Here is a 22,614-nt window from a genome sequence, read left to right on the forward strand (position 1 = left end):
TATGGTCACTTTACTTTAATAAGTGAAGATGTATTACAGCTAATGCTTTGTGACTTTGGCAAATTACCAAATCACTTCAAACTTAGTTTGCTTATCTGTAAAATGGGATGGGGATAACAATAGGTACCATCCTAAATCAATTGTTATAGGAATCAAATGAGATTAATGGAAGTAGATATTTTGTAAATTTTCATTAGTTGTATAATTGCAACCAAGAAAGTAAGTGGTAAGTACCATTACCAAATATGAATGTTCCTTATTAAAACTCACATAGAGTAGGCCACAGGAAATATTTATTGGTCATTATATTGATAATGATGTTGATTAATGGCACTATTTACCCCTTAACAGACCAAGGAAGGAAATAGCCATTGTGGAAATCTTCAAATTGCCTACTGGCTTTTTTGTGGAGAACAATTGTCCTGACTTATTCCATGTTTTCTTTTTTTTTTTTTTTTTTTTTTTGCTTTATTTTGTTTGTGATTTTGTTTTTCACAGACTATCAGTATGGAAGGGCTCTTTAGAGAATATCCAGTTAAACTTCTTCATATGGGCAGTGATGCCCAGAAAGAGGAAGGGAGGCTGCACAGCAGGACAGCTGTGGTACTAGAAGTGACATGGATTCTGATACAGATATAGACATACAGTAATGGGGTTTTCTTGACAGGTTTGAGGCTTTTAAAAATCTTCCACTTTAATGTTCCAGCATGATTACTAAGTCTCAGCAGAGATGAAGCCCAAAGTCACACAGCCAGGAAGTAAAGGAGCCAGGACATGAGAGCAGTTCTGTCTGTCTCTTAAGCCATAGTACTGATCCACTTCCCAAATAATGACCTCTTCTGATACTCCCACCTTCTTTCTATCACGCACAGGGAAGTCAGACTCAAATCTTCCCCTTCTGGACTCAGCATCAAGTGATAGTGTGAGGATATCTGAGGTAAGGTTGGAATAATGTACAGATTAGTCCATACCCAGGTAGTGTAGTCCACACAGAAGGCAGGAGATGAGCAAAGGTAACCATCCTTGGACCTAGCATCTCCTTTTTCCCCACATATATTTTTATTCATAAAATTACTTGACTACTCTGTGTATAATTGAGCAAAATACTTAATACGTCAACTTCTCAACCTACTTTATGAGGTGGTTATAAGGATATAATAAAGGATATAATATATGTAAAATATTTAGAATAGCAGATAGCATATTATAAACACTCAAAAATGTTAGTTGTTTGTTATTATACAAACTAGAAAGTTATAAAAATAATTTTAAAAGTATAAACAAATTACTATGGCTAGGTAGTATAAGACTAGATTTTTAAATAAAGCAAACCCAAGTACATACTATCTATAAGAAACCCTCTTTAAAAAACTCTTTAAAATATAAACATAGGTTCATTGAAATAAAAAGATTTTTAAAAGATACACCTAGTAAACACTAATAATGAACACTATTAGAGATTGGAGGAGAGAAATCCTCTAAAAAGTGATGGAGCAGAGAGGAATTATGATGGACCTTATAGAAGAGATGCCATTTTAGAGGGAATTTGAATGACAGACATAAAATTTAGACAGCAAGAGACATAGGGGCAAAGAAAAGTGAAGCATAGGACTTGTTGTTTAAGCACTCAATATTGTAGTTTGACTGGGACAGTGTTTTCATGCATAGAAGTAGGGAGAGATGCAGCTGGGCAGGTAGGTTGCAGCTAGATTTTGGAGGACCTTGGCATGGAAGGATAAAGTGTTTGTTTTTTTCCTAATGGTAATGTGGAGTCATTGAAAGTTTTTGAACAGGTGAGTAATATGATTAAAATATTTTAGAATTATCATTCTGATAGCTATGTTCAGGAGATAGGTGGAAGCTGACCCAGAGAAGAAGTAAATAATACTTGAATTAAAACAAAGTCAGTGTAGATGGAATAAGGGGATTCATGAGATGATATGATGATATAAAGGTAGAATCTATAGAACTTGGTTACTGAAAGAAATGGGATATGATGACAGAAGGATATGTGGTTCTGTGGTTTTTGAGCCTGGGATGGTGACAAAGATGACAGTGCCATTAACAGAGATAAAGACAGAGGAGAAGGTTTGGGTGGGGGTGAGAATATATTCCAGTTATGTTCCATTCTATCTTGCTTTAATGAACACATTCTATAGGGACCTTGAAGGTCATTCAATCTAGCCCTGCCATATGATGGTTTCAATCTTCTTTGTAATCTTTTCTGTAGGTAGCTTCCCTGCTACTGCTCAAATACCTCCAGTGCCAGGAAACTCAGTACTTCTCAGGACAGCCTGGTTCTACTTTGGTAATCCTAATAGCTCTTGTTTCTCTTAAACTGAAATCTATCTCTCTATAGTTTCTATATATTTATCTGGATTTTGTAACCACAGAGATTAATCAAATCTTGTTCATCCTCTACATGGACATTCTTTAGATATTTGAAGGCAGCCATGAAAGCTTTAACACAATAATGTCTTCAACAGCATGGATGGGCCTTCCATTCCCAGGTCTTGGGACAGAGTATACATGGTCTCTGATCCTGGAAGTACTCTCCTCTTTTGGAAAAGTGCATAACTATTCAATATAACAAATACTTACTATGCTTGCTCCAAGGACACAGAGATGAACAAGGAGCTCCTGGTCTAATAGGAAAGTCAGATATTAATTGAATACTTCATAATACAGAATGATAACCACAAAGACAAGGATAGGTATAAGATACACACACACACACACACATGCACACAGTCACACACGCACACACACACACATAATGGAAAAAGGAAGCATTAGGTTAGGAAAAGCTTTTTCAGAAGAAGTGAAATGTAGAAGAAAGTGAAGGATTTAAGAAAGACTAGGGGTTGACAGGAAGACAATGGAGGCAGAGAGCACTTTAGAAGGAGAGTACAGAATTGCTAAGTGTCAGGGAAAGGAAAAAGTTAAGGATAACTTTCATATTTCATGCTAGGGTGGCTACAAAAATAGTGATGTTATTAACCATGAAAGGGAAGAGATGAGTGACAAGTCTGACAGGCAGGGATGGGAGATAAATGGTAAATGAATTCCATTTCAAGCATTTAAAGCCTGAAGGGCCTGCAAAACCAAGGATTATTGTACATGAAATATATGTATGTTGAAGTGATTGCTGTCAAAACCAACATAGTCCTCTTCCATCACGTGTGCTCAAACAACTTCAGGATCTAGACCTTGAAGCCATACTGTCATAATGTGATTAGTGATCATCTGCATCAGAATCACTAAATCTGTTGTTAAAAATAGAGTTCTGAGCACAATTTATGAAACATTTTGAGATACATTGTTTTAAAGAGTATGATTTATAATAATCTTTGGCAGGACTGCCATCCTCAGATAGTTTTGAAGCCTTATGTTTACCTACCAAATAAAATCAGAGAACATCAAAACTGGAATAAACCTTTGGGATTAGTCTAGTCTCATCTTCTCTTATTCACTTAGGGAAACCAAGGCCCATAAAGGGGAAAGTGACTCACCCACGATAATCTGAACAGACAATGGAAGAGACTAGAACAGGACTTAGGTATCCTAGCCCCTAAGATAGTGTTCTTCCAAGCTTGGAAATTCTAAATACAAACATCTCTTGTGATTGCTGAATTGATTTGTTACTCAATTCCAAAGCAAAAATTTGGCCCAAATAATATCCAGATAAAGAACCATTTTGAGCTGATGATTTCTCTAGCTGTTTTGCTCCTCAGCTTGTCATTTCTCTTAAGTTCATGGAATGTAACAGATTTATAATATCTCCTGAGTCCTCCTGACTATGAATCTTCACTGATATTTTCACTACAAACCCCCACTATATAGACTTACATATATTTGCATATATTATATGCATAACAAAATATATTATTGTGAAGTACAAGTGACATTCCAAACAACACTTAAAATCTAGTGTGCTTCATTATTTTCCCTACAAGTTTTCATTTTTACCTACAGGTTTTATTCCTTATCATCATCAGACACCTGCATTGAAAACAGCTCACTCTTTTGTTGTGCGCCATTGTTGTTGTTGTTGTTTCTTACGTTAGGCAATTAGCATTGCTGTCACTCACTTTATAAATACATAGTGCCTTATGCTGCACACAAACTATGAAACTAAGCTTTTTTAACCAAATGCATACTCCCCACAATGGACACCAAATCAAAGATGGAATTTTGTGCAGTTTGTTGTTCTGCATATGGAATATTGCAACAACTGACTAGAGGATCTCCAAATTACATTTCAACTATGCTGGTATGAATATCAGTAAAGAGAAACCTCAAAAGTCTGAAGTCCAGACACTCAAAATTGCCCCTCTTCCCATCTTACCCAGCCCAACATTTTAGTATGAGTCCATTACCATTTGAATAACTAGTAGCTTCTCTGTGATGTCTGAGCAGCAACTGCTTAATAGCTTCTCACCTCCCTCCTTTCTCTTCAAGAGGTGTGTGTTTAAGGGAAGAAACCACTAAAACACTGCTGTAGACTGAATGTTTGTAGTCCTTTCAAATTCATGTGCTGAAACTTAATCCCCTTTGTCATGGTATAAGGAAGTGAGACCTTTTGGTAATTAAATCATTAGGGTAGAGCTCTCATAAATTGGATCAGTGCCCTTACAAAAGAGACCTTACAGAGTGTAGGGAGAAGCAAGATGGTGGAGTAGGATGCTTGTAGCTCACCCTCTCCCACAAATACACCAAAACTTACATCTATGGACCTACTTAGCCAATCAGAGCACCTGCCAAACTCCGAGAGAGCATCGCCAAAAATCTGGTAGGAGAAAAGGAAAAAAGAAAGAAGAAAAAGCAAAGCAGTGTGGGACCAATCCCATGGGGAGGGAGAGGCAAAGGAGGACTGGCACTTGTTTGCTGGGTCTGCCCCCTCCAATGGAGAGGCCAGTGGGATGGAGGGGGAGCCTCTGAGGCTCAGATCTGCCCCAAGCATCCCTTGACTGACATAACTGAGTTAAACAGGCACAAAGGGTCCCAGTGACACCCAGCCCAAGACACGATCCAGCAGCTGGAGCCAGGACAAGCTGCCCAAGCTGGCTGGAGGACAGGGGCGGCTGCACTGAGGCATCCCCAGGGGACTGCAGGGAGCTGTGTGCTGTGGCTGTGAGGGGTTACAGAGTAGAACAACCTCAGTCCCCCCTAAATTGTGAAAAAAGCAAAGCAACATGGCTGGAGTGCCCTGGGGGGAGGGGGTGCTGTAGCCTTTGTCTCCTCAGAACTGCACCACCATTACTGGCACTTCTCTTGAGAAGAGAGGCAGGGCTCATCCATAGTTGCATCTCCTCCTGTGCGCAGCACCCAGGCAGGGGTGGGTCTGAGACCTGAATCCGCACCCAGGGGCTCTGCAACCTCCTAGGCAAGACTGAGACTTGTTTACAGCCCAAGGCAGATGGGATCTTTCTGCCCTGGCACCTCAGAGAACTTGCACCACCAAGACAAACAAGGAGCTAATATTTGGCATGGAGCAGGGGCAGGGTGGTTCTGTGCTCTTCCCTGAGCCCGACTTCGGAGCTCCGACCTGAGGTGGAGTGAGAAGCTGCACAGAGAAGTGGAGTGACTGGCGCCGGGAGAGGGTGGGCGGCCACTCAACTTCCTGGCAGGAACACAGCACCTGACCACGGCACTGGGAGGGGGTGCTATCCACCCACTTGCCTCCCCCAAGCCCAGCATCTGACTGTGGCATCATTGGGAGGGGGAGTGACCCGCCCACCCACCGGGTAAGAGCTCAGCACCTGACCCAGTGGTGGGAGGAGGAGCGATCTGCTAGCCGACAGCCACTGGTAGCAGCACAGACAAGGGTACCAACAGAGGGCCTCTGGAAACAGCAAGCTGAGTTCATGAAACAGGGTGAAGGCACAAAGACTTCTAGATAAAATCATTAAGAGCACACCATCTCCAGGAGAACTAGATAACTGATACTCCTTAAGCCACAGTGCCAGAGGGATATGAGCAGTATGAAGAAGCAGAGGAACCACTCCCAATTAAAAGAGCAAGAGAAATCCCTTGAAAGTACAATCAAAGAAATAGACATTGATGGCCTACTAGATCAAGATTTCAAAAAAGGAGTGATCAAAGTACTGAAGGAACTAAAATAAATAGTGTTTAGAGATACAAAATATGTCAAAAATGAAATAGAAGCTATAAACAATAACCAAGTAGAATTAGTAAACTCATTTGCTGAGATGAGAGCTGACCTAAAGGCTGCACAAAGCAGGCTACATAATGCAGAGGAACGAATAAGTGACCTCGAAGACAGGACAACAGAAAGCACCCAATCAGAACAGCTGAGAGAAAAACAAATAAAAAAAAAAACAATGAAAACAATATAAGAGACCTATGGAATAATATAAAGCGTGCCAATCTTCACATAATAGGGGTTCCAAAAGGGGAAGAAAGAACAAAGGGTATTGAAAAGGTATTTGAAGAAATCATGACTAAAAACTTCCCAAACCTAAAGGAATCAGATATCAGGTACAGGAGGCTCAGAAGGTCCCAAACAAGAAGAACCCAAACAGACTCATACAAAGACATATCGTAATCAAGATGGCCAGAGTCAAGGATAACGAAATGATTCTAAAGGTGGCAAGAGAAAAACAAAGTGTGAGTTACAAGAGAACCCCATAAGTCTCTCAACTGATTTCTCTACACAAACACTACAGGCCAGAAGGGAGTGGCAAGAGATATTCAAAGTCCTGAATAAAAAAAAGATGCAGCCTAGGATACTCTATCCAGCAGGATATCCTTTAGAATAGAAGGAGAGAAAGAATTTCACAGACAAGAAAAACCTGCAGGAGTTTAGCCACACTAAAGCCATGCTAAAGTAAACATTGACGGGTCTACTCTAAGCAGAAAAGAAGCAGGATGCTACAAAAATGAGAAACTCATAACTGGAAAGGAGATAACTGCCATGAATTACAAAAAGAATAAACACAAAATTGTAAAAGAAGACATCTAAATCATTAAGAGTAGGAGAGGGAAGCAAGGAAAGCCACTGTGGAAAAGAATATGGAGCTTCCTCAAAGACTAGGAATAGACGTACCATACGACCCAGGAATCCTGCTCTTGTGCATATATCCAGAAGGAAGCCTATTTCAAAAAGACACCTGCACCCCAATGCTCATAGCAGCATTATTTACAATAGCCAAGACATGGAAACAGCCTCAATGTCCATCAACAGATGAATGAATAAATAAGAGTTGGTATATTTATATGATGGATCACTATTCAGCCACAAAAACTGACAACATAACTCCATTTGCAGCAACATGGATGCTCCTGGAGAGCATCATTCTAAGCGAAGTAAGACAGAAAGAGAAAGAAAAATACCATATGAGATCACTCATATGAGGAATCTAAAAAACGAAACAAAACAAAACAAAACAAAAACATAAATACAAAACAGAAAAAGACTCATAGACATAGAATACAAACTTGTGGTTGCCAAGGGGGCAGGGGGTGTGAAGGGACAGGCTGGGATTTTATTTTATTTTATTTTTTTACACTCCTCTCCCCTTTTATTTTTTTTTAACAATATAACATTTTTATTGATTTATAATCATTTTACAATGTTGTGTCAAATTCCAGTGTAGAGCACAATTTTTCAGTTATACATGAACATACATATATTCATTGTCACATTTCTTTCTCTGTGAGCTACCATAAAATCTTGTGTATATTTCCCTGTGCTATACAGTGTAATCTTGTTTATCTATTCTACAATTTTGAAATCCCTTATATCCCTTCCCACCCTCTGCCCCCTTGGCAACCACAAGTTATATTCTATCAGACTGGGATTTTAAAATGCAGAATAGATAAAGATATACTATATAGCACAGGAAAATATATACAAGAACTTGTGGTAGCTCACAGAGAAAAAATAAAGTGTGACAATAAATATATATATGTTCATGTATAACTGAAAAATTGTGCTTTACACTAGAATTTGACACATTGTAAAATGACTATTACTCAATAAGAAAAGTAAAAAAAAAAAAAAGATACCCTACAAATGACAGCTCCCTAGCTTCTTCCACCAAATGAGGACATAGCAAGAAGATGGTCTTCTATGAACCAGGAAGTAGGCCCTCACCAAATACCAAATCTATTGTCAATTTGATGTTGGACTTTCCAGTCTCCAGAACTATGAGTAATAAATGTTTGCTATTTAGACCACACAGTCTATGGTGTTTTCATTATAGAGGCTTAAACTAACTTAGATAAACGCCAAGTAATAAAACATGATGGGACCAAAATTACTGCTCTCCCCTGAGAAGTCCAAGCTCCTAGCCAGAGTCCTCTCTATTCCCATTCATTGTGCTCCCTCTACAGTCACCTTTTAAAGCAGATTTGAATTTCTCCCTCCAGAAGTATGAACTGGTTGTACTTTTCCTTATTCCTCTCAGTATGTAAAACTAAACACTCATGATATTATATGTGAAACAAACATCAGAAGATGTGGAAAGCTGAACAGAAGTAGGCAGACTGACTAGGGAGTGAAACAATATCCTGGTGAGTTTCCTAGATTTTCTTTTTGCATCATATCTTCCACACTTGACACTAAAGCCAACAAACCAGAAATGCAAAAGATGTATTATAAAAATCCAAAAAAAATCTTCCTTTTCTAGCCAAAAAATCAGGAAAGGGACAGTCTAGGAAGATGCAATACTTTTAGACAATAAATTCTCTAGTCTAGCCAAATACCATATACAAAAATAATACATCCACCACACTAGCAAATGCCAAGTTGGGAACCTAGACTTCTACTCTCACCAGCCTATATTGAAGCACCCAAGCACCCCCTGCTAAGGAGATACTAGAAAAGGCTGAGTGGGGAGCCAGGACTTTCATCACTATTGGGTGATATTAAGCACCCCCCACATCAGGTGTCAGGGAAAACCATGTAGGGAACCTGGACTTCCACTATTGCTTGGCAATAACAGGGTGATTGTTTTTGTTCAGGTGATATCAAAGGAGGCCTAGTGGAGAGTCAGAACTCTCACCATTGTCCTGCAGTAACAAGCTAACCCTATTGTGGTATCAATGGAGGCCATATGAGAACTCATTAACAAAGCACTCTTCCCCTCACAGCCAGAGAGGTATCAATGGACGCCTAGTCAGAAGTCAGAACTCCCACCTTTGCCAAGCAGTAATGAAGAGTTCCCCCACTCCTGTTGGTTGTCAGTGGAGGCCTACTGGGGAAACTGGATTTCTACTCCCACCTGGCAGTAATGAGGTGGTTTGTTCTCCTTTACTTTCTGGAGCAGTGTTAGAAGAATTCAGATAAAATATAAGGTTTAAGTAAGATCTAGAATTTCTTAACATAACACCAAATTATTCAGGTTTCAATAAAAAGTCATTTATCATAACAAGAAACAGTAAGATCTCAAGCTTAGTGGGAAAAAAGGCAAACAATACACTCTCATACTTAGATAGCAGAGATGTTAGAATTATCTGACACTGGTTTAAATCAGCTATTATCAAAATTACAAACACAAGCTAGACAAATTAAAAAAGGAACTCACAGCAAAGAAATAGTTTCAACACATAAAAGAAAGCATAAAAAAGAACCAAATATAAATTTTACCACTGAAAAGTACAATTTTCCAAATAAGAAACTCAGTGGATGGGCTCAACAGCAGAATGGAGGGGATAGAAGAAAGAATCAATGAAGTGGGATATAGAACAATATAAATTACTCAATCTGAAGAACACTTGCAAATTAAACTAAAACAGAAAATAATGGAGCTTCAGGGGCCTGGGGAACTATAATAAGAAGTCTAACATTCATGTCATTAGAGTCCTAGAGGAGAGATACAAGAGGGTAAGGCTGAAAAATAATTGGGGAAATGATTATTGAAAACATCCCAAATATGGCAAAAGACAAAAGACAAAAGCCTACAGATTAAAGAAGCTGAGTATATACTAAATAGGGTAAACTCAAAGAAATTCACACCAAGACTCAGTTACATTTCTTGAAATTAAAGACAAAGAAAAAATTCTTGAAACAGCAAAAGAGAAGTACCGTAACTGTAAGGCAAAGCAGTTCAAACTATAGTGGATTTCTCATCTGAAACCATGGATACCAAAAGGAAGTGGCACATTTTTCAACTGGTGGGGAAACAAACAAACAAACAACAACTTTTCCAGAATTATGTAGTCAGTGAAAATATCCTTCAAGAATAAAGAGTAAATGAGACATTCTGAGATGAAGGGTAACTAAAATAATTTGTCATCAGACCAACCCTAAAAAAATGGCTAAAGAAAAAAGTTCTTTAAACAGAAAATAAATGACATAGAAGGAACCCTAGAATATTAAGAAGAAATGGTAATCCAATGATAGAATAGACTATCTTTTTCCCTTGATATTTTGAAATTATATTTAATTGTTTAAGCAAAAATATTACATTATTTGATGTGTCTCTCAATGTGTGTAGAGGAAATATTAAAGACAATTATATATTAAATGGGGTAAAACAAACTGGTAACATAATTCCAGTAGATTAATAAGTTTTGTAAGCATAATGTAATACTTAAAATAACCACTTTAAAAGCTATGTAGAAATATACACTCAAAAAGTTATGTATAAATCAACACAGAATTCAAAAATGTATTCATATAATGCAAAGAAAGTCAAGATAAATAAAAGAGAGAAAAAATAAGCAGAAAGAACAACGAGAAAACCAAAAATAAAGTGACAGGTTAAAGCCCTTTTATATCAATAATTAAATTAAATTTAAATGATCAAAACATATAGTTTACAATTAAAAGACAAAAATTTACAGACTGTGTTTAAAAATATAACCCAAGTATTTTCTGTCTATAAGATGCTCATTTCAAATATAGCAGCAGTATGAAAGTAAAAGAATAGAAAATAATATATCAAATATATTAAACAAAAAGAAGTAAGAGTGCTTATATTAAAATCAGATAAAGTAGACTAAGAGCAAAGAAAATTGACAGAGACAGAAAAGGATGATGGAAAATGATAAAAGGGTCAATCTACAAAGAAGACAAAGTGATCCTAATTATGCATGCAATTAACAACAGAGCAGCTAAATATGTGAAACAAAAATTGATAAAACTGAAAGGAGAAAAAGACAAAATCAAAATTATAGTTGGAGATCTCAATACTCTTTTTGCACCAATTGACAGACAATCAGCAAATATATTGGAGGATTCAACAACACTATCAACCAACAGATTGATCTAATTTGTATTTATAGGAAACACCACCAAATAACAGCAGCATATACATTCTTTACAAGTGCACAACAAATATATACCAAGATAGACTATATCTTGGCCCCCAAATTTATTTAAATGAACATACATTTAAAAGAATTTAAATCACATAGGTTGTATTCCCTGACTAAAATGGAGTCAAATCAGAAATCAATGATAGAAAGAAACTAGATGTTTATATATTCTGGAAATTAAGGCTTTGTAAGTTGCATCATTTGCAAATATTTTCTTCCATTCCATAGGTTGTCTTTTGTTTTGCTTGTGGTTTCCTTTGCTGTGCAAAAGCTTGTAAGTTTAATTATGTCCCATTTGTTTATTTTTGCTCTTATTTTCATTGCCTGGGTAGACTGCTCTAGGAGAACATTTCTAAGATTTATGTCAGAGAATGTTCTGCCCATGTTTTCTTCTAGGAGATTTATTGTATCTTGTCGTATATATAAGTCTTTAAGCCATTTTGAGTTTATTTTTGTGTATGGAGTGAGGGGGTATTCTAACTTCATTGATTTACATGCTGCTAACAAGTGTTCCAAATACCACGTGCTAAAGAGACTGTCTTTTCTCCATTGTATATGCTTGTATATTTTGTCCATCATTAATTGACCATAGGTCTGTGAATATATTTTTTGAATCTCTATTCTGTTTCACTGATCCATATATCTGTTTTTATGCCAATACTATGCTCTTTTGATTACTGTAGCTCTGTAATATTGTCTGAAGTCTGGGAGGCTTATTCCTCCAGCTTCGTTCTTTTTCTTCAATATTGCTTTGGCAATTCTGGGTCTCATTCAACTTAATAACAACAACAACAAAAACAAACAGCCCAATCTAAAAATAGGCAGAAGATTTAAACAAGTATTTCTCCAATGAAGATGTACAAATGGCCATTAGACATATGAAAAAAAAATGCTCAATATCACTGATTATCAGAGAAATGCTAATCAAAATTACAATGAGGTATCACCTTACACCAGTCAGAATGGCCATCATTCAAAAGTCCACAAATGATAAATGCTGGAGTGGGTATGGAGAAAAGTGAACCGTTCTACACTGCTGGTGAGAATGTGGTTTGGTACAGCCATTAAGGAAAACAGTATGGAGATTGTGCAAAAAACTAAAAATAGATTTACCATATGATCCAGCAATCCCACTTCTGGGTATATATCCAGAGGGAACTCTAATGCAAAAATAAACATGCACCCGATGTTCATAGCAGCACTATATACAGAAGCCAAGACATGGAACCAACCTAAATGTCCATCGACAGATGACTGGATAAAGAAGCTGTGGTATATTTATAAAATGGAATACCACTCTGCCATAAAAAAGAATAAAAGAATGTCATTTGCAGCAACATGGATGGACGTAGAGATTATTATTCTAAGTGAAGTAAGACAGAAAGAGAAAGAAAAATACCACATGATATCTCTCACATATGGAATCTAAAAAAATGGACACTATGAACTCATCTACAAAACAGAAACAGACTTTCAGACTTAGTAAACAATCTTATAGTTACCAGAGAAAGGGGGTGGGAGGGGACAAATTTGGGAGCTGGAGATTTATAAATGTTTGCCACTATATATAAAAATAGATTTTAAAAGGTTCTTTTGTATAGCACAGGGAACAATGTTCAATATCTTGTAATAACCTTTAATGGAAAAATATGAAAATGAATATATGTATGCATATGCATAACTGGAACATTTTGTTGTACACCAGAGACTAACACATTGTAACTGACTGTACTTCAGTAAAAAAAGTAGAAAGATACTAGGAAAATCTGCAAACATTTGGATACCAAGCAACACACTACTTTCAAAGAGAAAGTCTCAAGGAAAATTAAATAATACACTGAACTAAATGAAAATCAACATGCAATAGATTAAAACTTGAAGGACACATTCAAATCAGTGCTGAGAGGGAAATTTATTGTGCTAAATACAAATATTGGAAAAGTCTCAAATCAATAAACTCCCATCTAAATAATCTAGTAATAGAAGAGAAAAATATAAACTCAAAGGAAGCAGGAGGTATGAAATAATGATAAGAGTGAAGTTCATTACATTGTAATCAGAAAAAAAAAACAGAAAAAAATCAATGAAATAAAGAGTCTTTTGATAAGATGAATAAAATTGAAAAATCTCTTAGATGATGAAAAAGAAGACACATTATAAATATCCAACTCCTGCTCAACTATCTCCCCAACCCCACTTCCAACCATTGCCTCCCCATATCCACTTTCCTCGCTCCTCACACCATTAAATGTTCAGAGTAGCCAGAAAACCTATATAGGTACACTGTGAATTTTTTTAAAGGCACAACTTAGCAGTTTTGTGTAAAAAAGATTAAAGATGTCCCTGCTTCAGATAGAGGCAGATATATGTTAGGGATCACAGCTAGGTGGACACGGAATGGGTTGTATTTCCATAAGTACCTAAGCCTTCATTTATTCTCATTTGGTCCATGGTCCATCTTCCTTACTGGTCTCAAGTCCTGGAAATTCTACTTCCTAAATCTTGGTTCTTATCACCATTCTTGATCAAGTGACACATCCTCCCTCTAACCAGTATTATAATTGCCTGCTTTTCTGACAGTCTATCCTACTATATTAAAAACTTGTAGTGGACAGGGAATACATCTGATTTATCAGTTTGTCCAGGGCCCAACTCAGGGCCTGGCACAGAATAAGGGCTCAGGTAGTGTTTGGTGAATTGAACCAAATCTGTTGAGTCCTTCAGTTGAGTTTTCTCCCTTCCTCCAGCTTCCTCTGACTCTTAGATGCTAAGGGGCTTAAAAGTTACATTATGGATCTAGGTGGGTAGAAAATAGAACCTTGTTTAAACCATAAAAGTGCTTGGATCATTGTACTGTAGCTAAGTCAGCTGCTTCTTAGGCAGAGTTAAGGCCACAAGGTAGGCAGGTGCGGCTACTGCTTAGAACTCCTGACATGAGGAAGACTGAGATGAAGCCGTCTGTGCAAGAGGCTCTCTGTTGGTAACCACAATGAGCTGTATCACTTTCTGCTTTTGGTTTGAATTTCTATTTCTTCATCTGAGGAGCACCTTATTGCTTGGACCTTTATTTATTATTTAGTTCTTCTTTGATTTTTAGAAGCATATACTCTGCCTTAAAAGCTTGAGGGCAGAAGCCCAAAAAATTTATCATTAATTAAAGACATTTAAAATGATGAACAGGAACCACAATAAAGAAGAAAAACACGAAATGCAAAATTAGCTGCCTCATCTGTTGCACATTTAATACTGAAATATCAATCCAGATCTCAAGATTCCTTGACATCCAGAATTTTATTGATCTCCTCCTGTTTGAAGAGTCCATGAGGGGCTTTTGATGTAGTTGACAAGAATAAATGCAGGCACACAGAAAGAATAATCCAACAATTTACACATCTGTAGTGGTCTTTAATGAGCTTCCTAACCTCCCTACAGGAATGGATGAATTTCTTCCCCCACTAGGAGTGCTCAGAATGACAGCAGAATATAGTCCTCATCTATCAACTTCCATTGGGAATTTCCTCATTTGGAAAGAGCTGCCTTGTCTAAGGTCATGTCCCCTTTCCAGAGCTAGGGCAGAGGTATGCCTCTGATGAGTGATAAATACAAGGATATAAAGGCTTAGACAACTTTCTCCAACTTGAGACAACTCTGAAGGATCATTCCATTTTCAGAACTACCTGTAGGGTTACCTCAGGCCTCTGTTGATACTGCATCCCAACTCAGTTCTCCCTCTACCTAATCCTGCTACTTTTCCTTGCCTTCCATAGGTGTTGGTCTCAAGAGTACTCATAATATTTGATCTTCTGCATACTAATCTCTGACTCTGATTTCCTGGGACTCCAACCTGTGACAACTTTTTTCAGGGGGTCCCAAAGTGGATCTTGAACACAGTGGGATCCTCTGGTAGTCTGTGAGTTTCTTAAGGGTGATGACTTTGGGATTTTACTCACATTGAGCCCATTGCCTGGCAGGCACATAATATATATTCAGAAAATGTTAGTAGAATTTAATTTAACAGCCTGAAAAAGGAATAAGTGACTATGAAAAGGGAGGTCTCAGAAATGTGTGGATTCAGAAAAAACTAAGCACTGTGTTAGGATGTCATCTATCAATCATCTTTCTTTCACTATCATCACTTTAGAAATTCTAAAAGATAGTTATTATTAGTCCTATTTTGCAGATGTGGAAACTAAAACTCAGTAGGTTTAGGTAAATTTGCCTGAGTTTCCTTAGTTAGTAAGTGGCAGGGACCAGGTTTAAACTGTGATGTGGCTAGCCCCAAAGCTTGTTTTTCACAGAGACCCAAAGAGATGGCTTCACAAGAAAAATGTGTTTGAGTTAATGTGCTTTCACTTACAATTGCTTGTGTGTATCTCTTTTATTCTTTGCAAATTTTATTTTATTTATATTTAAAATTTCTTTTCTTTTTTGGGGGAAGTAATTAGGTTTTTATCTATATGTTTATAACGGAGGTAATGGGGATTGAACTCAGGACCTTGTGCATGCTAAGCATGCACTCTATTACTGAATTATACTCTCCCCCTTCCTTGCAAATTATAATGAGGGTCTTGTTATGGGCCCATGTTAAAGGGAGTAGTGAGCTGTAGGGCTTTTTAAATGTACCAAAGAATGGTATATGAGGAATTCTCTTTTCTATTTTGTATAGCTAGGGTCATTTTTCTTTCCAGTCAATTCTCATACCATTTTAATTGAAAAATTTTATTATAAAATATAGTATACAGAAAAAAATATAATATACAGAAAAGGGTATAAAACATATGTGCAAAGTGTAACATATATTTGTATGATTAACAACCATGTAATAACCACTGAAGTCAAGAAATAAAACTTTACTGTCACCCTAGACTTTCCTGTGTATCCCTAGCCAATTTAACCCTTGCCTTTCCTTCATTGGTAACTATAGATTGACTTTTATAGTAATGATTTATTTGCTTTCCTTCACAGAGATGTATGTGTGTATGCATCCCTAAACAATTTAGAGCACGAGTTGGCAAACTATGGGCTGTAGGTCCAATGCAGCCCACTGCTTGTTTTTGTAAATGGAGATTTATTGGAGCATAGCCAAACATATATATAGCCTATGGCTTCTTGTGCACTAAACAGAGTTGAAGAGCTGCAACAGAGACCAAATATGGCCTGGCAGCCTAAAATGTTTATTGCATTGTCCTTTAGAAAGAAAAAAGTTTGCCAATCTCTGGTCTAGATTAGTTTTTCCTCTTTTGAATAGAATCATACCATAAGCACTCTTGTGGTTTGCTTCCTCCCGCCAACATTATGTTTGTAAGATTCATCCAGAATAAATCTTCTTCATTTCTAGACATCAAATGCTAACATATATAAAGAAGAAATATGAATTTCATATTCCACTTTTAACTTATTTTATTACATTGAATTATATTTTGACTATTTATAAATTATATAATACACTATAGAAAATATGGATTTAAAAACAAAGTAGAAATAGAGAAGTGATTTGCATGCAAATAAATTGACCTCCTTTCCATCAAATACAGCAACTTATGGGGTATGTTTGCAAAAACTTTTGATTTTACAAATTTAAAAGGTAGTACTAGCTCTTTTAAAGAAATAGAGAAAATAAACAAAATAGAAAAATATTTAGAGTACATCTTTCAATATTTCTTTTAGCATGGGTTTAGTGTTGCTAAACTCCTGCAGCTTTTTCTTGTCTGTGAAATTCTTTATATCTCCTTCTATCCTAAAGGATAGTCTTGCTGGATAAAGTATACTAGGCTGCATCTTTTTTTTCTTTAGGGCTTTGAATATATCTTGCCACTCCCTTCTGGCCTGTAGTCTTTGTGTAGAGAAATCAGCTAAGAGCCTTATGGGGGTTCCATTGTAACTAACTCCTTGCTTTTCTCTTGCTGCCTTTAGAATCATTTCCTTATCCTTGAGTCTGGCCATCTTGATTATGATATGTCTTGGTGTGGGTCTATTTGGGTTCTTCCTGTTTGGGACCCTCTGAAATTCCTGTACTTGGATATCTGATTCCTTCTTTAAGTTTGTGAAGTTTTCAGTCATGATTTCTTCAAAAACCTTTTCAATCCCCTTTGATCTTTCTTCCCCTTCTGGGAACCCTATTATGCAAAGATTGGCACACTTTATATTATCCCATAGGTCCCTTATGCTATTTTCATATGTTTTTATTTGCTTATCTTGTAGCTCTTCTCATTGGGTGCTTTCTATTGTCCTGTCTTCTAGGTCACTAATTCGTTCCTCTGCATTATCTAGTCGGCTTTGCCCAGCTTTTAGATAATTCCTCATCTCAGTCAATGAGTTTACCCACTCTACTTGGCTCTTCTTTATAGCTTCAATTTCATTTTTGACATATTTTATATTTCTAAACACTATCTCTTTTAGTTCCTTCAGTACTTTGATCACTCCTTTTTTGAAATCTTGATCTAGTAGGCTATCAATGTCTATTTCATTGATGATTCTTTCAGGGGATTTCTCTTGTTCTTTTAATTGGGAATGGACAGCAGCATATAAAGCAATGAAGCTAGAACACTCCCTTACGCCATACATGAAAATCAGCTCAAAATGGATCAAAGACTTAAACATAAGACAAGATACAATAAACCTCCTAGAGGAAAACATAGGCAAAACATTATCTGACATACATCTCAAAAATTTTCTCCTAGAAGAAATAAAAGCAAGAATAAACAAATGAGACCTAATTCAACTTACAAGCTTCTGCACAGCAAAGGAAACCAGAAGTAAAACAAGAAGAAAACCTACGGAATGGGAGAAAATTTTTGCAAGTGAAACCGACAAAGGCTTGATCTCCAGAATATATAAGCAGCTCATATGAGTCAATAAGAAAAAAATAAACCACCCAATCCGAAAATGGGCAGAAGACCTAAACAAGCAATTCTCCAAGGAAGACATACAAATGATCAATAGACACATGAAAAAATGCTCAATATCACTGATAATCAGAGAAATGCAAATCAAAACTACAATAAGGTATCACTTCACACCAGTCAGAATGGCTATTATTCAAAAGTCCACAAATGACAAATGCTGGAGAGGCTGTGGAGAAAAGCGAACCGTCCTACACTGCTGGTGGGAATGCAGTTTGGTGCAGCCGCTGTGGAAAACAGTGTGGAGATTCCTCAAAAGACTAGGAATAAATTTACCATATGACCAAGGAGTCCTGCTCCTGGGCTTATATCCAGAAGGAACCCTGCTTCAGGATGACACCTGCACCCCAATGTTCATAGCAGCACTATTTACAATAGCCAAGACATGGAAACAGCCTAAATGTCCATCAACAGCTGGCTGGATAGAGAAGAAGTGGTATATTTATACAATGGAATACTCCTCAGCCATAAAACCCGACAACATAACGCCATTTGCAGCAACAGGGATGCTCCTGGAGAATGTCATTCTAAGTGAAGTAAGCCAGAAAGAGAAAGAAAAATACCATATGAGATCGCTCAATATGTGGAATCTAAAAAAACAAAAACAAAAAGAAACAAAGCATAAATACAGAATAGAAACAGACTCATAGAAATAGAATACATACTTGTGGTTGCCAAGGGGGTGGGGGGGTGGGAAGGGATAGACTGGGATTTCAAAATTGTAGAATAGATAAGCAAGATTATACTGTATAGCACGGGGAAATATACACAAGATTTTATGGTAGTTCACAGAGAAAGGAATGTAACAATGAATATATATATGTTCATGTATAATTGAAAAATTGTGCTCTACACTGGAATTTGACACAACATTGTAAAATTATTATAAATCAATAAAAATGTTTAAAAAATAAATAAATAAAAAGAAAATAACGTATAATCTCACTGAATGAACATTATTAATATTTTGAGACCTATATTTTCAGGTTTTTTTTTTCCTCTTTAGCTCTTCAACCTGTTAGAGATGACTAAGAATGTATTGCATGTTAAAACCTGTATGATATTCTCAAAGAAATACTCTGAGGAAATTTTCAGCCTTGAACATATCAGAAAAAAGAGTACAAAATAAATTAACAAAGCTTTTAACTTAGTAAGCTAAAAAATTGCAGAGTAAATATTTATTTTCCGATTATGTGTGTACATGTGTGCAATCTTTGATATTAATATTCCATTTCATCATACAGCATTCTTTTGTATTTCTGAGAGATTTATTTCATGATCTCCCCTATGTCTTTGAGTAAGCTTATCTTTCCTTGCATTTCTAACAGCTGTTTTTGTAGATTTCAAAACTATATCATTAGGTAAATAACCATGTCTGTTATACTTTCTTAGATGATTATTCCTTTTACAATATAAAATATCTTTTTTTCCTATTGAAGTGTCTTTCACCTTGAATTCTGTTGTGTGGGATATTCATATTGTCTGATATTAGTGCTTGAATATTTGATTTCCTCTTCACCTTTTCATTTTGGGATTTGTCTGATATATCATTTTCCACTTTATTTTCAAACTTTTTAAAAATATCTTTTTAAAAAGATTCTGCTGTCTTTTTTTCTGTTCTTTAGTCTCTCTTTTTCTTTCATGTAATAGCACACACACAAATTCACTTTTCTTGCCTTATGTTGAATTGATCAAGATTTCTCCACTTCCTTTCTTGTAGTGGATTGGAAATTATAGAAAAACTTTTTTATTAGTAATTTCCCTTAAATATTTAACTTTTTATTTTCTTTCATAGAAAGCCTAGAATTTAAAACAACTTGGCATACTCTCACTTCCTCTTTACCCCTTGCATGTTGAAATCCTTTGTGATTTGAGTTTAGAATTGTTACAAACTTTAACATTATTGCAGTTTACTGTAATTTTTGTTGGCTTTGGCATTTACCATTATTTCTTGACTTCACATTTTTCTCCTTCTTGGATTTTTATTTTAAAGTAATTATTTCTCTCCAAGGGTACTGATATTTCTGATGTTTGCATATCTGAAAACTTTTTTTTTTTGTTATTCTCATGTTTCTTTAATAGAGTGGCTGGGTATAGAACTAAGTTCAGAATAATTTTCCCAGAAAAATATTAAAGATGTCATGCCATTGCCTTCTGGCATCCAGTGTTACTGGTGAAGAGTTGGATGTCAAATGGGTTGTCTTTCCCTTTGCAGAAAAGTTGTTATAAAAAATTATTCTCCCTAAACTGGAAACTTTAAGATATTTCTCATTATAGTTCTGGAGTTAAATGAAAAAAAATAGGTATGAGTTTGGGTTTATTCTATTAGCCGTATTCTACTCAATTACTAATGTTCTCGTTCCATCTAAAATTTTATGCTATAGGAGAGAGTGGCTTGGGGAAATTGTCTTTTGTTATTTCTTTATTTATTCTGCTTTGTTTTCTTTGCTATCTTTAGAACATCTCTTAGTCCTATGTTGAGCCTTCTGGATTACTCATGCACATGTCTCAATTTTCATTTCATAGTTTCTAACTTTTCCTTTTATCTGTGATATATTTAATTTCCTCAGCTTTAAGATCACGAATTCAGTCTCCAGCCATAATCATTCTATTGCAAGCCTTCTAATGACTTTCAATTTAATTTATCTTATTTTCATTTTAAGGATATACTTTCTTTATATATATATATATATATATATATATATATATATATATATATATATATATAGAACTTCTCCTTTTCCAGAGCAGATTGTTTTTGCTTTGTGGATGCAATAACTTCTTGATATCTCTGAGGATGCTAATTTGAATTTTTAAAGTACCTTGTTTAGTAAGTTATCATTCTACCAAAGTTATATTTCTGTATTTTCTTTTTGGATCTTCTGTTTTATGCTGTCAGCTTTTTTTAAATGTTTGAAAAATCTTACTTATCCAAGTACATTTATCAATGTATGCCTAGCTTAGTGTGAATGGGAGGTCTGAGTCCTCTGCAACTGGGTAGGTCTCATTCCTTAATAATTCTTTCTGATGAATAATAGGGTTGACTACAGACTCTGTTAGAGAGTGGAAGCATGTCTACTGATTGGTTTCACTTTATTGAGTTTAAAGTAATAGCAGAAAGGGAAGCAGACAATCTGTTCAATCCAATTCTATTTGCTTCTTTCAGAAATTCCTTAGAGTCTATTCCATTGACAGCACTTTCTTTTTCTCTAGTGCTAGTGCTGTTATAGACCTATTATTTTCTGTACAACGTCTAAATTGTGAAATGTATTGACTTTTCCTTTGCGGTCTAGTATGTGATTAATTCTTGTGAATATACCATAAACATTTTAAAAGAATGTATATTATGTTTTAAGGTATAAGGTTATATACTTAAATGGGGGATAAAACTTGATTGTGTTTCAAAAATTATCTATAACCTTATTTCTTTTTTGATCACTTAATCTGGCAAGAGCTTTTAGAAGTTAAAGTCTCCTGCTACTGTGTTCTGCCAATTTCTCTTTATATTTATGAGAAGTTTTTCTTTATGAATTTTGATGCAATATTATCTGAAATATAAGGATTCATGACTATAATATTTTCATTTTAAATATGAAATGCCTTTCTTTGTTCAGTTAAAGGTTTATGTTTTTCAATCATGTTCTTTATTGCCCCCAATGTGTATTTCAATTGTGTTATTTTATTTTTAGTCTCCTGGATATCCTTCTTGACTTCACTCATTTCCTATGTTGTTGCAACCTGGTACCTTTTTATCTTCATTTTTTCTCTCTTCATCAACATGTTGTCATTGTTTATTCTTGTAATTTATCTTTTTGCATGTTTATTTTGGATGTCAGCATCTTCTAATATTTTTTCTGGATTTTGCAGAGTCCATATATGTCTTAAAAACAAAACAAAAATCTGTGACTGCTTCTGTGTTTGCTCAGGTCCAAAGCTGATGTATAAAAAAAGTTCCTGTTTCAATTCCTAGTTTCTAATTTGCATTCATTATGAGACAGCTTATTTTCCTATCCACACTGCCTGATTTTCTGATGAGTATAATTCCTAGAGTTATGGCACACTATTATTTTTCCTGTATCCCTGACTAGAGTGTATCATCTGTGGGGAAGAAATTGATCAGAATAGTGAGCCAGTCATCCTGTTCACCACCTCATTTATGGTTTATTTGGTCTTGGAAAGCACTTTTTCTGATTGGATTCAGAAAAAGTGATATATGAGGAATGGTTGGTATTCCTCTGATTTCTGCATTCTCTGGGTGGGGACTGTTGTTCAAGTTTCTATTAGGATATTCAAGGTTGGAATGTTTGAAATTGCTTTTCTATAAAAGGTCAAAGACAGTTAATATTGAATAACTCACGTAATTCAACTTAATAGTTGTTATGAAAATTAGGTCTCAGATTTATGTTAGAAAATATTTTGCCTATGT

Source organism: Camelus dromedarius, chromosome X (assembly GCF_036321535.1).
Source record: "Camelus dromedarius isolate mCamDro1 chromosome X, mCamDro1.pat, whole genome shotgun sequence".
In the NCBI taxonomy this organism is placed as follows: Eukaryota; Metazoa; Chordata; class Mammalia; order Artiodactyla; family Camelidae; genus Camelus; species Camelus dromedarius.